Source organism: Sarcophilus harrisii, chromosome 5 (assembly GCF_902635505.1).
Source record: "Sarcophilus harrisii chromosome 5, mSarHar1.11, whole genome shotgun sequence".
NCBI lineage: Eukaryota > Metazoa > Chordata > Mammalia > Dasyuromorphia > Dasyuridae > Sarcophilus > Sarcophilus harrisii.
In genome coordinates this window covers 255,376,388-255,392,038 of record NC_045430.1, presented here as the reverse complement: position 1 = coordinate 255,392,038, position 15,651 = coordinate 255,376,388, and positions in this window count along the sequence as shown.

Genomic DNA, 15,651 nt, shown 5'->3' with positions numbered 1-15,651 from the left:
TGGATGGCAGAAATAGAGAGTCATTAACCCTAGTGGCACAACCTCAAACCAACTTAAAATTCTCAAAAGCAAATGCAAGAAATTGGGCTTCTGAAAACTGTAGAAACATTTTAGGTAATAAAAACGACCATAGAAGCAAATGATGTTGAGACTTGGAATAGAGTAGTTGGCCATTTCATCTCCGTATCCCCAAGGACACCTCTTCAATCTTTTAATTCAGAGACAAAAGCTAATCAGATGGTCATCTCATAGAATGGGATCATAGATTTAAAACTAGAAGGAGTCTTAGACAACATCCAGTTCAACTCTCTTACTTGTAATATTACAAGGTTTTGGGTAATAATCACAATCAAATAATCAAAATAATAATAAACAGTATTATATCATTTTTTAATTACTGTTATCCTGTGAGATAAGAGCTACATGTAACTCCATGTTACAAAAAGAGAAACAGATTTGAAATTGAAAAACCCGACTTCAAATCCCATCTCTGATAGCTGTGTGACATTAGGGAAGTATTTAGTCCTGTTTCCTTATCTATTAAGTGAAAGAATTGTGCTGAAGGACCCCTAAAGTTCCTTCCAGCTCTATTAAAGGTCCTCTTTAAACGTTGCTTTCATCCTATTAACAATAATCGCATTTATCAAGTACTTGCTATGTGTCAGCTATTGCCACAAATACAAAGACAAAAATAGGAAATTGTCCCTGCCTTCAAGAAACTTATTATTCATTCCATGCTCCTTAAAGGCAATTTGTTGTGGGTGAGTCATTTCAGTGATGTCCAACTTTTGACCCCATTTGTGGTTTTCTTAGCAGAGGTAGCGAAGTGGTTTGCTATTTCCTTCTCTAGTTCATTTTACAGATGAGGAAAGTGAGGCAAGCATGATAAGTGACTTGCCCAGGGTCACATAGCTAGTGTCTGAAACCAGATTTGAACTTAAGAAAATGAGTGTTCCTGATACCCAGCCCAGTGTTCTATTCACTGTGTTTTTAAAAGATCCCCAGATAGAGCAAAAGGCTGCTGTTCTCTTCTAATAGTAGTACATTGCCTTTCTTTTATTTTCCCCAACATATTTATTGATCTTAGATCGGATTCAACAGCAGCGATTGTTACAGGTGAACTAATAATAATCAGAATTGTTTGAAATGGCTTCCTCCTTCCATCACCTACAATAATAACAATAATAAGACCTACTGGAACAACAATAATAAAATATATTATAATAAAAATACATCATAATAATGATAAATAAAACAGCGCATTCCTAAAGCCCGGAACCCTGTTAGGGACCCTACAAATAGAACATTTGCAAAATCTCCTTCCTGAGACCACCCTCAAAATATGTGGAAGATGGGAGGGGGGGTCCAAGGAGAAGGAGGCACACATGTGTACTCGGGAATATATTATTTGTCTAAGACAACTGGGAAGCCGAGGCTGGAAAGATTTAGTCCTCCAGGACGACAACTTTAAGAGCATCCGGTGATTTATATGACAGGGACCCCCCCCCCCCATCTGAATCAGCTCCTTGATTATAAACACTCCATAAGTTTCCAGTTGAGAACGCATTTCCCCCTTTGCCATCCGTTTCTGCTGTCCGCGTTATTATTTCCTATTAGGAAACGCGATTTCATTCCGACCACAGCTTGGCGACCTTTGTGTGGCTTCCCCATTTAGGAAATTTACAAGTAAATCACCAAGAAATATGGACCCGGAGCCTTATAAAATATACATGCTACTGTAAATGAAAATGCGCCAAACCGTGGGAGCGCAGACCCCGGCCGGTGCGTGCGCTAAGGGGCGGGAGGCAGGTGCGGGGAGAGACGCCCCGGCCCCGGCCCCGGCCCCGACTTAACGCGGGGAGCCCTCTCTGGGGGGAACGAGCGCGGAAGTCAGCCCCTGCGCTGCCCGCCGCCCCACCCGGCCAGGGCTCGCCAGCTTTGCCCTTTAGGCTCCAGCGCCCGGCCTCCTCCCCTCCCTTTTTCCCTGTAACAAAGAAAGAGGGGAGTTTATTAAAGTCTAAATGCCATTTTCTTCTTGCGACGCTAACTGGGTGGTTACAGGGTCCCCCAGGGACGGAGCCCGGCAGAGCAAACAGCTGGGCCACCTACTTGTGCCGCTTCCCCGCTCGCCCCCCAGCTCCGGAGGGAGGAACGGGTCAAAGAGAGCCCCCCGAGAACCCCGAGGGGAGCTCCCGTGGAGCGCTCCGGCAAGGTAGCCCCGGGGCGGATTCTGCACCTGCGGGAGCGAGCTGGGCCCCTCCCGCCCGGGGGGCAGCTCCGCCCAGAACCAGGCAGAGCCAGGGGATGCTCCGGACCTCCGCGACACCGAAACGGGGGCCAGCAGATTAGCAGAAGGCCAAATAAAAGGCGTCGCAGCCCCCCCAGCGTGCGGGAGCAAAGGGCACCCGGGAGGTGGAAGGGCGCGCTGGGGGGGGCTGCATTCCCCGGCTGCTGGCTCTCTCTCAGTGGGGACTCCTGACCCATGCTGAGGGCAGGCCAGTGCCTGAGGGATCACGGGAACTCGACCGAGCTCCCGGAGTGGGGACTGAGACATTCAGGGAAGGTGTGCAAACTTCGAACCCTGCAGAGGGTGAGAGGGGCTGCTGCCATCACTACTCCTCTGTCAGCCTGTATCATAGCCGAGGGGCTACAGGGACGAACTTGGCATTCAACCTGAGTCAATCAGGACCCAGAAATCAAATAGGATTTGGCCTAGGACCTATTAGTGGCCAATTAGAATCAGATTGGTTTGGGGTTAAGGCCTAGCTTTAAGAAAGAAATCTGACCAGTAAACCCCAAGGTATCTTGGGAAGGTTCAGAGGTGCAAATAAGGGGAAAAAATGCTTTATGTCAGGGCAGAATTTAAACTCCTTCTCTCCTGTTTTCAGAGAGAGGTCAGTATCACTGCTCCCTACTACCAGTATGTTAGGAGCATAGGTTTGGAGAGAGCACCTAGTTCAATATCATTGTTTTATAGATGAGACCCACAAAGCTTAACTAGGTTGCCCTAGACCACAAGGCAAAATAGAGCAGAGCAAGACTCAAATCCAGATTCCTGGGACGCTAAAATAAAATGTTCTGTCCATTGTGCTACACTGTCTTTCACAAGCCTACAAAAGCCTCGAGCCTCTGAGGGAGCTCTTGTCCATCCATAAATGAGATTCCAGAGAAATTTCAAAGTGGAAGGAAATAAAAATAAAAATTCTAATCAGTTAACCTTCTTAAATAGAACTTCTCTTTTACTTCTGGAAAGGGTGGTGGGACTTAGTTTTTCCAGCAGCAAAAGCAGATTCCCACTGAGAGTGCAGTAGCTCACTTCTGCCATTATTAACAAGAAGAGAAGCTATGGCCCAATGGGTAGAGATGATAGGGAAGTTCTGGGTTCAGATTCTAAGTCAGACACATATCCTGTGTGACTGTGAGCAAGTCACTTATCCTACTGATGCTCTAGGCCAAAGGCATCAAACGTGGGGTCACAAATCCCATGCCTACTCCCAGAACTCTCAAGTATAGCCTGAACCAGATTAAAATGTAATTGGGGAATATTTAATGATATAATTAAAAAGATAATGGATTATAGATAATGTTAACGAGGAGTTCTCTAAATCAATATATAACCTGAAGGGATATTTGTACATGGGTTTATTTGAGTCTGACACCATTGCCCAAAGCAATTTTCTAAGGCTATAGCTAGAAAAGGTACCAATTTGCATTCCTCATTTGGGAGTTTCTTCCTAGCCTCAATCACTGAATGGGTGCATCTCCAGGGCTGTTGCAGACTTTGCTTTGAAAGGTCAGGGTCTCCCACTGCACCCACGGCCATCTCCAATCGTCCTGATCTCTATCTGGCCACTGCATCAGATGGCTCTGGAGGGGAAAGGGAGGCTGGTGACCTTGCACAGCTGTCCCTCACTGAAATCCAATTCACTTACATGTCATGGAATCACTTCCCTGAAGTCATGTTTGAGAACAAAGGACCAACAACAATCTCTATCAGTGAAATCAGAGGTCCAGTTCTTATCCCCAGCATTTTGCTTCAAGGTTCGTAAAGTGCTTTTCCTTCAGTATCTCATTTGACCTTCACAACTTGTAAGGTGGGTGCCGTTATTATTCCCTTATACAGATGAGAATACTGAGTCTGCAGGTGTTTAAGTGGATATCTAAGTCAGGATTCGAACAAAAGTCTGTCTTCCTGACTACAACTCCCAGCACTATCCACTACACCACCTACTTGCCTCACTGAGCATGTGTGTACAGGACCACCCTTGGAACACAGTGGGCAAATGGACTCATTTGCTAAGGTGATGGTAAAGCCAAAGAGACCAGTCAGGGCTGGCTGTTGAGAACAGGGCCTCTTGGGCCCACTGTTTGCGCCCTATGGACATCACTCCATACTCAAATTCTAATTCTCAGCATTTTCAGAAACTGCTTTTTCTCATTTGAGAGTTTCTAACGCAACAATGGTGAGAACCCTGTATTTGAAGATGGAGAATCTCTATGACCTTGGGAAGGTCACTTAGGCTCTGGGTTTTGCAACATGAGGGGCTGACACAGTTACCGGGCAGATCTCTCGAAATCCATGACCCTCTGGTGAATTTGCATTTAACCAACCCACTAGAGACAGACCACCACCACCCTCGGTTACGTTGCCCTAATCACCCCCCAGTTTGCAGTTCCCAAGATTCCTATCTCTTACCTTAGTTTGACTTAAATTGTTGAGATTTGGGAGCACTCCCCAGCCTTTAAAGAATGCTGAATTGAAATCTGGGACACACCCTAGCCTTATCAGCAACACATTTAGAAAGCATCTCTTAGGCTGGGTTACTTCTGCAGATGGCTAATCTCTTCTATTTCACGCTTCAGTTAGCGTCACCTTTCCAGGGTGACATTTGTGGGTCTTGTTACCAAATTCTGGGAGGGTAGTCTATTTGGAGCTTAAGTACCAACTATCATTATGAAACAGGAAGGGGAAAGGAATAAGCATTTATCTCGTGCCTATTACATGCCAGGCACTATACTAAGTGCTTTACAAATCAGGTCTCATTTGATCCTCACAACAATCCTAACAAAGTAGGTGTTATTTTCCCCGTTTTACAATTGAGGGAAATTAGACAAACCAAGGGCATGTTACTTGTCCAGGGTCACCCAGCTAGTGAGTCTGAAATCAGATTTGGATTTGAACTCCATGTCCTGATACCCTGTTCCCCATCCCACTCAATCACCCAGCTGTCTAGAACCTAGTATAATACTATACAGTCACTGAATACAGTGATCAGAGTCCCTTGTACTTAATCTAAGTAAACAGGGACTTGGAGAAATTGAATATATCCTTTAAAGGCACCGAATATTACTGTATTATTACTGTTATTTTAGAAGAATTTTTTTTATTGTTGTTCAGTCATTTCAATCTGACTCTTTGTGAGTCCATTTGCAGTTTTCTTGGCAAAAATACTGGAACAGTTTGCCATTTCCTTTTCCGGCTCATTTTACAAATGAGGAAACTGAGGCAGGTTTATATGACTTGCCCAGAGTGACACAGTGTCTAAGGACAGTCAGGACTGCAGACTTGGCACTTTACCCACTGAACCACCTAACTACCCCTTTTAGGGTATAATAAATGCTTGATGATGATGATGATGATGATGATGATGATGATGGCAGGTTAAACTATATGAACCAACTCTATGATGTAGCATCCCAAAAGAGTGAATGCTACTTAGGCTCCACAGAGAGATATCAGACCCCAAATCAGAAAGGCGATAGACTCATAAGACTAGTCAAATCTGAACTTTAGGTTCAACTCTGGGTGCCACATTGCACCAAGGACATGGCCAAGCTAAAATATATTTAAAAGAAGGGGACCAGATTGAGGAGAGGACTAGAGACCATGTTATAGGTCAAAGGAACTGGACGTGGAGAAGACTGGGGTATAGGGCTCTGCTTTTATCAGTTTGAAGGGTTTCCTGTGAAAGAAGGGCTACATTTGCTTTACCCATCCCCAAAGGTAGAACCAAAGTGGCCAGTGGATGTTGCAGAGGGACAGGCTTAAGCCCGATACAGGGGGAATACATCCTAACCCTCTGAGCAGCCCAAAGTGGGACTGTCGGCCTCAGAAGGCAGTGGGATCCTCTTCCTATAGGACTTCAGACTGAGGCAAGAGCATCACTTGCTGTCCATATTGTAGACAACCTTCTTGAGACCCAAAAGAATTAAGGAAAATAAACTTAAGACAATGTCGCTGAAAGGTCCAAAGGTCGGGTGAGTAGAAGAGGAGGCTGAGTTCACTCCGGAAGGATAAGGGCACCTCACTGGGGATAAATATTTAGGAAATATTTCAGAGGAAAAGCACGGAGAGTCTAGTTCAATAGATGTTCATAAATAATGGAAAAATCTTGGGGGAGGGGATATCTGCATGTCTAGGGATGGCTGGACTGAGTAATTGATGACTCTCTGACAAGCTGGCAAGAACCACACAGCCACTATGAAGAGTTCATTAAAAAAATACTTAACTACAGCATGATTCCTTGTACCTCCCTTCCCGCCTGCAATATAATTAAATAAGGCTTTATCTAACCATTTTCCTTGTATGCATTAGGGACTCCAACTAGGAATGTCTTCCTCCCAGGACTCTAATATGCCCTTATCTGTTTGTGCTAATTGAGTTATCTCATACTACCACATGGGCAGCAACTAAAGAAAGATGGAAAGGGAGATCTGGCCGGGCGGTGGGATGGCATGAGAGCTCCAAAACCAGGAGTTGGCTCCACATGTCACAGCTGCCCTGAATCCTGTCTGGAGCTCAGCAGTTCTGGCCTTTCTTCGAGTGTTTTGAGACCGTTTTAGCCTTTTGAACTTTGCAGACTTTTCCCTCCCGGGTTGGTCTAACTTCCTCCCGACTTTCTACACTCCTAAAAACCATTTCCATTCTTCCAAGAGCACATCCCACTTGCTAGCTGTCTGATCTCAGGCAAATCGCTTTGCCATTCTCCATGCTGGTTTTTCTCCTGTAAAAGGGAAATAATATTATTTGGGTGATAATTCACAGGGCTGTTGTGGGGATTAAATGAGAGACAAGTGGAAAAAGAGAGGAGAACAGAAAAAAGGAGAGGATAGGAAAGGCGAGAAAAGAAAAGAGAAGTAGAAGAGAGGGGAGAGCAAAGGGGAAGGCAGGGAAAAGAGGAGAAAGAAAGAAGGGGAAGAAACAATATAAGGAGAGTAAGAGAGAAAGATCACACATATTTTTGTGTATTTATAAATCTATGTTATATGAATCTATACATCATATTTAGATATACATCTATTCATATACTATATGAATCTATATATATTTAGATATACTTATATATTTGTAAGTGGCATATTTATTTTTTATATTTATATAATATATTCACATATAATTTACACTTATTTTATATACATTTATATATTATATGAATCTATATTTATACATGTTTACATATATAGTATATTATAAATATATTTAGATATATTAATATATGGTTCATTTATATTTTATATATTTGTACAATATATTCACATATATTCTACACTAATTTTATATACATGTATTTATATATCATATCAATCTATATCTGTATCATATTTATATATTACATAAATTTATATTTGTATATTTGTCTAGACATATATTTGTTATATGAATCTATATTTATATGATATGTACACATATTCATATATGAATCTACATTATATAAATTTATAATATAAATCTATATGGATTAGGCAGCTAAGTGATGCCATGACTAGAGAGTTAATACTGCAGTAAAGAAGACCTAGGTTTGAACCACATCTCAGACACTAATTGATAAGTGCCCCTGGGTACTTAATATTTCTCAGTTTCCTCAACTATAAAATGGAGATAATAATAGCACTTATCTCTCAGGGTCATTGTAAAGACCAAATGTAAGAGCATTTTTTGTTAGTGCTTTGCACACCTAAAATTGCTATGTAAATGGTAGTTATTATTGTTGTTATGGTTGTGTGCATTTCTGTACAAATGTTCATGTGCGTATGCTTGTTTATTCATTTATCTATTTATTTTCCCAAACTTTCCCCAAGGGAAAAAGAAACCTCCCTCCTCCAATGCTGATAATATAAAGTGCTTTGCAGACTTTAAAACAATATAGATATATAGATATATGATATTTATATCATATATCTATATATACACGTTATTATTATTATTGCTATTGTATAATTATTGTGGTATTTATAATCTTAGAGAGACTGGGACATAGAAAGAACCCGTGAAGAACAATGGAGAAAACAGTGATTGTGGGGTCAAGGATTTAAGCTTCAGTCTCAATTCTGATTCTTACTCACAATGACCTGAAGCAGGTCACTTAATCTCTTTAGGCCTCAGTTTCCTTACCTGTAAAATGAAGGAAGTAAACTGGATGTTCTCTGAGGTCCCTCCAAGATCTTAATTTAAGATTCTTGATATGCTCAAGGTCACACAAACAGTATGAGTCAGTGGCAAGATTTGAACTTGGGCTTCCAGAATTGAATGCTGGCCTCCTATTCATCAGTAGAGAAGAAAAAGAAATGATATTTATATAGTGTCTGAAGGTTTAAAAACTACTTTATATTTACATTTCATTTGAGCCTTATAAATAACCCTGTGAGGTAAATCACATCAATTATTATTCCCTAATTTATAGGAGATTTAAAATTCAAAAACCTGAGAGATCCCATGGTCACACAGCTAATGTTTCTAGGATAGCATTTGAACCTGGGTTTTCCTGATTCTAATTCTAGCACTCTAAGGAAATATATTTGGAAAATTGTAAACGTTGAAGCCCTATACTCAGGGTTCTTAACTTTCTTTTCCTTCCTTCCTTCCTTCCTTTCTCCCTCCCTTCCCTTCCTTCTTTCCTCCCTCCCTCCCTCACTTCCCTTTCTTCCTTCCTTCCTCCTTCCTCCCTTCCTTCTTTCCTTCCTTTATTTTTTATCTTCCTTGATCTTTGCAGGTCCGATGAAACCTTCAAATAATAATATTTTTAAATGCATCAAATGAACATATAGAATTACAAAGGAAACCAATTGTATTAAAATATGCTATCTAAATATTTTTCAAACTAGTTCACAGAATCAAAGTTAAGAACTCACACACTGAACAAATGTCAACTACCCTCATTGTCAGGATCATCATGACCTTCATCATTACTATTGTCACTCACTGTAAATGTGCCTTTACAAAGTGATTGTGGAAAGTATTTAAGGCAGCTATGGGGAATACCCAGAGAGGAAGGAAATTATATTTGAGACTCAGTTTTCCAGATTGAATTCCTAACCCCTGGCACAGCACATTTATTACCTTCTTAAGAGTTTCTGCAGCAAACTAATTTAGTCATCTCACTTATTTTGTCCAGATCCCATGGGGCATGACTTTGGCACTGATTCTGGGTGATGAAAATCTATTCAGATTTTCCAAGCAGGTCAGTCCTTCCAACCCCTTGAAGGTGGGACTTCCTCCTGGCTTCCCAGTCCACTGAAAATCCTAGAACAAAAAATGGTGGGCAGCTAGACTCTGCCCACCACGGATGGGGTAGATGGGGCCAGCAGTATGTGCCCAGCCTTGGGGCATCCAACCAACTGGCTGAGGGAAGCAGATTCCCTCCAGGTTCTTTGATGCTTCTCAGAACCCTTGTCTTTAATCTTCCTTGTGTCTGGTTTAGATTCAACAGACATTTATTAAGCACATGTGGAAGACTATGTGCTGCGTTGGCTGACTAGCCTGGCCCTCTGTGGCCCCTGAATTGTGGTTGCTCCATCCTTTCAGCCCCTGTTGCCATGTTCCATTGCCTCTGGCCCTCACAGTCTGTTTTGACTAATCTGGAACTGATCTCTTCTCTGTGAGCTCCCTCAATGAACCATTTTCAGTTACAGACTTAAGGCTCCATTCCCTCAGAACCCCAAACTCACCTCCTCCAATGAGTCTAAAATCCATCATCAGTTTCAAAGACATTCGGGATTTTGGCATGTCATAGATCCCATGGGTAATCTGCTGTAGCCTATGGACCCTATCTCAGAATCATTGTAGAGTTTTTATTTTAATTTTTTAATTAAATTTTAATCACTTTAAAAATTAATATTTGAAGTAAATGCTATATTTCAGTTAGAAATTACTGAAAATAAAGATAACATTTTCCTCATTCAAGTTCATTTACCCCATGAAAAGTATTCCTGGACTTCCAAGGAGTCTGTGAATGCCAGGTTCATCTCCATTGGCCTCTGTCCATGGTAGGGAATTAATAAATGTTGCACAGATGAAATGGTCAGTTCTTTCCCTCATCCTGCCATATGTCATATGCCTGGAGACCATATGTACAGAGGGGGGGAAAGGTTACCTTGTTTCTATAATAAAAATAAATATTAATTAATTGACATTTTTATAGGATTTGAAAGTTTCTAAAGCACTTTATATACATTATTTCATTTGAGTCTCACAATTACCTAATAAGGTAGGTATAATAGATACCATTATTTCAGTGATATATCTCATATTATTACAGATTGGGAAACTCAGACTCAGAAAGGTTAAGTGATTTGGCCATGGTCACACAGGAAATAGGAGAGCTGAGATTTCAAGTCAAGTATTCCCGATGCCTGGTCCAGAAGTGAATTGCAAGAGAATTGTGCAAAATGAGCAAAGACTTTTTGGACCAGGAGTCACGAGAGACTTTTCAGGCATCATATTCCCTCCATGTATATCTCACCACCTCCATCTTTTTTCTGAGACAAAGTGTTTAAAAACAGAAATGACAAAAGCCAAGAACAAAGAAGTGCCTTTGGCTATAAATAATGAAACGATGTTGATGAGAAATAAAAGTGCATGTCTATGGCACTTTAAATTTTGCAAAATGCTTTAGAAACATACCTCCTCTGATCCTCACAAACATCCTGAAAGACAAATGTTATTACTAGTCCCATTTTAAAGATGAGGTAACTGAGGGCAAGAGCAGTTAGATAATTTCTCCAAGGTCTAACAGATCACAAGTGTCTGTGGCTGCATTTGAACTCAAGTCTTCTGACTCAGGTCCAGCCTTTACGCATTTGGCCATCTAGCTGCCCCAAAGAAGTAGAAGGAAGAGATCCCTGGGGGTAATTAGGATTGTTTTTGCAACATTCAAGTATCTTGCTCCCACTCTCTTGATGTGGGAAGATCCTTTTTGAGCTGAGGAATTAGTCTGCCATCTTGTAAACTATTCAAGTGACCATTTAGTGTCAGGATAGTGAGATAACTAAGAATACAGAGCCAAGGCAAACACAGTGTTGCTTCTGAAGAGGCACAAGTCAGTGGACACAGGTTGGAGAACCTAGGTGATCTCTTTGAGCCTCTTCTCAAGAATGGGGGAACCATCAGTCCTTCACCCCACATCTTTTCTGAGAAGGTAACAATACCAGAAATCGGAGCCCATGCTTTTGTGGCTGAATCCTCCCTCATCTTACAAAGACCTCCCTCCTTCCTTTGCCTCCCCGTAGAATGTTACATAACACAACAAAAAGCGGCCATACTGGAAAGACAATTGGTGGTTCCAACTGGACTCTGAGAGAAAAAGAAGTCCCCTGACATTTCCCACAAGCACTGTGTGCTCTCACAAGTGACATGATGGCATCCAATATTTGGAGGGGAGGGAAGGAGAGGGTAAAAATAAAAATCTTAATATCAGAGGATGTCCAGGGAGAAAATCTTAATTTGTAATGAGTCTTCAGCCTATTTAAAGTAATTAAAGATCTACTCCATATGTGAGAGTGGTGCCTTTTTCTCTTTACACTCCTAATTAGTCCCTTCACTACTCGTCACTTGCTTCACCTAGGGCTGATTTCGTTCCTCTTCTCTCATTTTTGATGTCTGCGGTGCTCATGGTGCCTCCTAGCATTTACTTTCCCGGAATGATGAAAGGGCCTACATTTTGGCATTTCTCCAATTGTTTCCTTGCCTTCTGTAAGTTCCTCCCTCTTTCCCTTTACACTCCCCTCCCAACCCACTCCTCTTTCTTTGTAGGCCATCAGCTGCACTCTGCTCAGCTCGTTCCATATGTATTTCAAATCCTCCATGTTCTCTTTTTGCAGTATTATTTACTATAAAAATTTACTAGACACCAATCACCATCATAGCTAAGAGCTTAATTACAAACATTAAGAATATAAACTTCACAAGGTACCCCTCGGAGGGCAGCATTATAACTGAGCTTCCCCAGCAGCGACCCAAGACCAGACAGCACTGAGTCACATTCTGTCTCTTGCATCATGAGTTGCTGCTGATTGCCACCCCACTCCCCTTCATCTCTCCTTTTTTCCTCTGGGAGGTGACAAAAATCTTCTCTCTCCTTCATGCTCATGGTGCTCTTTCCCAATAGACCAAACAGGTCTTGCTACTCTTTTCCAGTTGAAATGTCATAATTCTGAAGATCCTACCCAGCTATTCCCATTGGACCAAGGCCTTCACCAGATTTGGATTATTCACAATTTAATCATTAGGACCGATGTTCAGATATTTATGAAGACTTTTATGAGACAGTGATGTATGTCAGTGTTTTATTACTTAGGTTCCTTCTTACTGATGGAATGACTAAGATTTTAGCAATTTGAGCAGAAGTGCAGAGAAAGCAGTCACAACCAGGAGGAAGCTCCATGAATCTTTAACCCATCACTCACCTACCATGACACACCAGCTAGGATTCCAAGCCCCATTGGATCATGTATTTACTGCTGGAAAGAAAATGCCATGGAAGGGATCCTAGAGTTCATTCTGAATAGCATCCTTATTTTATGGGTAAAGGAAATCAAAACCCGGAGACTAAAAGTAACTTGCCATGGATCACATGGGCAGTCAGTGATAGAATCAAGTCCTGAATCTGATCCTTTGACTTCAAATTCATTGTACTGTATCCTACAATATTTCCCTTTTATTCCAATACAGAATATGGGCATATTTTTCCATAAAAGGACCAAATATGGAACCTGCCGTAGGCATGAGTGAAAGTGTTTCACAGAAATGGTTTAAGCTTCCCATTTGGGGCCAGAGCCAAAACTAGGTCCTGGGCCAGGAGTTTCCCATGAAGAAAGGATGATGGAGTGCAATGTAATAAGTCAAAATCAACAACTGGGAACTCAGTACTCCACTAGAAGCCAAAGGGAGAAAATGGCACCGGATCAGAAATCGGGTTAGATCCAACAACAGTGCCCAAAGAGGACCACGAAAAAGGCATAGTCTGGCATCAGATTTCAGGATTTAATACCAAGGTAATGTGAGAAATCTGACTTTCACCAGAAATTCCCCCAGTTTGCTACATACTTTCTATGGGGCAATGGCCAATGGGAGCTCTTACTTCAGAACATGCTCATACTTGCCTGCCTGGTGAACTATACAGAGTGTGTACATACTTTCTGACCTATTGCAAATGCAATTGTATATGGAAACTTAAAAGAGGCAACTTTTATTTTTTTAATAACTTTTTATTGACAGAACATATGCCTGGGTAATTTTTTACATTATCCCTTGCACTCACTTCTGTTCCAACTTTTCCCTTCCCTTCCTCCACTCCCTCCCCTAGATGGCAAGCAGTCTTATACATGTTAAATATGTCACAGTATATCCTAAATATAATATATGTGTGCAGAACTGAACAGTTTTCTAGTTGCACAGGGAGAATTGGATTCAGAAGGTAAAAATAACCTGGGAAGAAAAACAAAAATGCAAACAGTACATTCATTTCCCAGTGTTCTTTCTTTGGGTGTAGCTGCTTCTGTCCATCACTGATCAATTGGAACTGAATTAGATCTTCTCTTTGTCGAAGAAATCCATTTCCTTCAGAATATATCCTCATACAGTATCGTTGTTGAAGTGTATAATGAAAAGAAACAACTTTTAGCCATGAGTGACTGGGGAAGTAGCAGTGTATGATGAGTAGGAGTCTTCTGGTTGGCTATGGGACCATATGAGTCAATGATTCCAGATGGACTGAGCCAGAATTGAGTTTAATTACATGTCTCTCCCCTTCTATCCTTTTGTCACTTTTCCTTCCAAATAGAGATTTAGACAAGATACTGAGTTGAAGAGGATCAGTAGATACCCTTTCTTCCATTGACCACTATGTATCCATGAATACATAATAGCATTGGTTTTTTTTTAATGTTTATTCTTTTCTGCCATTATAAGAACGAATATTCTAAGAGTTGAGTGTCCCAAAACTGGTAATACTGGAAAGCCTGTCAAAACTACCAAGGATCCTCTCAGCAGGGATAGCCAAGTCAGATGAACAGATGGTGTAGCAACTAAAAAACCTATTTGACCCAGCCCAGCAGTGGATTGAGCCATCAACTGAGACATCAGGCTCTGAAAGGAGCCGAGCAAGGGATTGATTTGTCCATCATCAATGCCATCCAGAAGTTAACCGGAAAGGGAAGTACAAAGTGAGAAAGGATTCTCAGAGCCAAGAGTCATGATGTACTTCTCAATCTGACATGTTCCCTGCATGTGTGGCTCACTACCTCTGTATGTCCAATTTGACTCTACTGTCTCCCATTTATGTGCAGAGGAAAAAGAGCACTCTCAGTTTGGGGGGATATTTTGTCATTTCTGTTAATGTTATAACTTTGAAGTAAATATTCCTTTTGTAAAAGGTAATTGATACCAATTGGTTGATCATTGTTGAGAAGTTAATTGCATAGTAATCCAACTGAGGAGTTAACTGGATAGAAATCCAAACCCCTTATGGTTACCTATGGAACTTTGAGGGGGAAGGTAGTCAACTTCTCTATGATAACCCAACCTTACAGGACAAATGGGGATTATGAGGGAATGCAAATCCTTTATTTTACAGATAAGGAAACTGAGTCTCAAAAAGAAGAAGAACTTGCTCAAATCTGCACAGCTAGCTGCCAGAATTTGAACTCAATTCCTTTGATGCCAAATCTAGAGGTTGTGCTAGGCTGTCTCTCCTCCTTGGAGGAAATAGAGTACCAAAACGATTCACTTTGGGAAAATGCTTTTGAAAGATCTGACTTCTTTAAAAATAGATTCCATCAATCATTTCAAGATGCATGCATTTTCATTTAGGATACTTGAAGAAATGCCTTAAACAGAAGGGTCAATTTATCCATGGCCTTAAAAAGCTCTCAGTTGTAGGTACCGGAAATCACTCTTCTTTGAAGTCACATGATCATTCATGATAAGAAATATCTTCAACAAAAAGGAAAACAATTCATGTTTATATAACGCTTCACATATTCATAATACTTGACAGTAATTAACATTTTTATAGTGCATACTATGTGCAAAGGGTCACATTAAATGCTTTACAAATAGTTTATCAAGATATTCTCACAACAACTTGGGAGGTAGGTGATATAATTGTCCCCATTTTACAGATGGGGCAAATAGAGAAGAAGTACTTGTACAGGATCACACAGCTAATAAGTTTCTGAAGACAAGTGTAAACTCGGGTCTTCCTAGCTTCAGACTCGGAGCTCTCTCTACTACACTACCAAACTGCCCCATTGGGTAAATTTTTAACAACCCTTTGACATAGGCATAAAACTATGACTACCTACATTATTACCTTCATTCTATAGAAAAAGAAACTGAAGTTCAGGGAAGTTGCCATGATTCTCAGTTGCTGAATT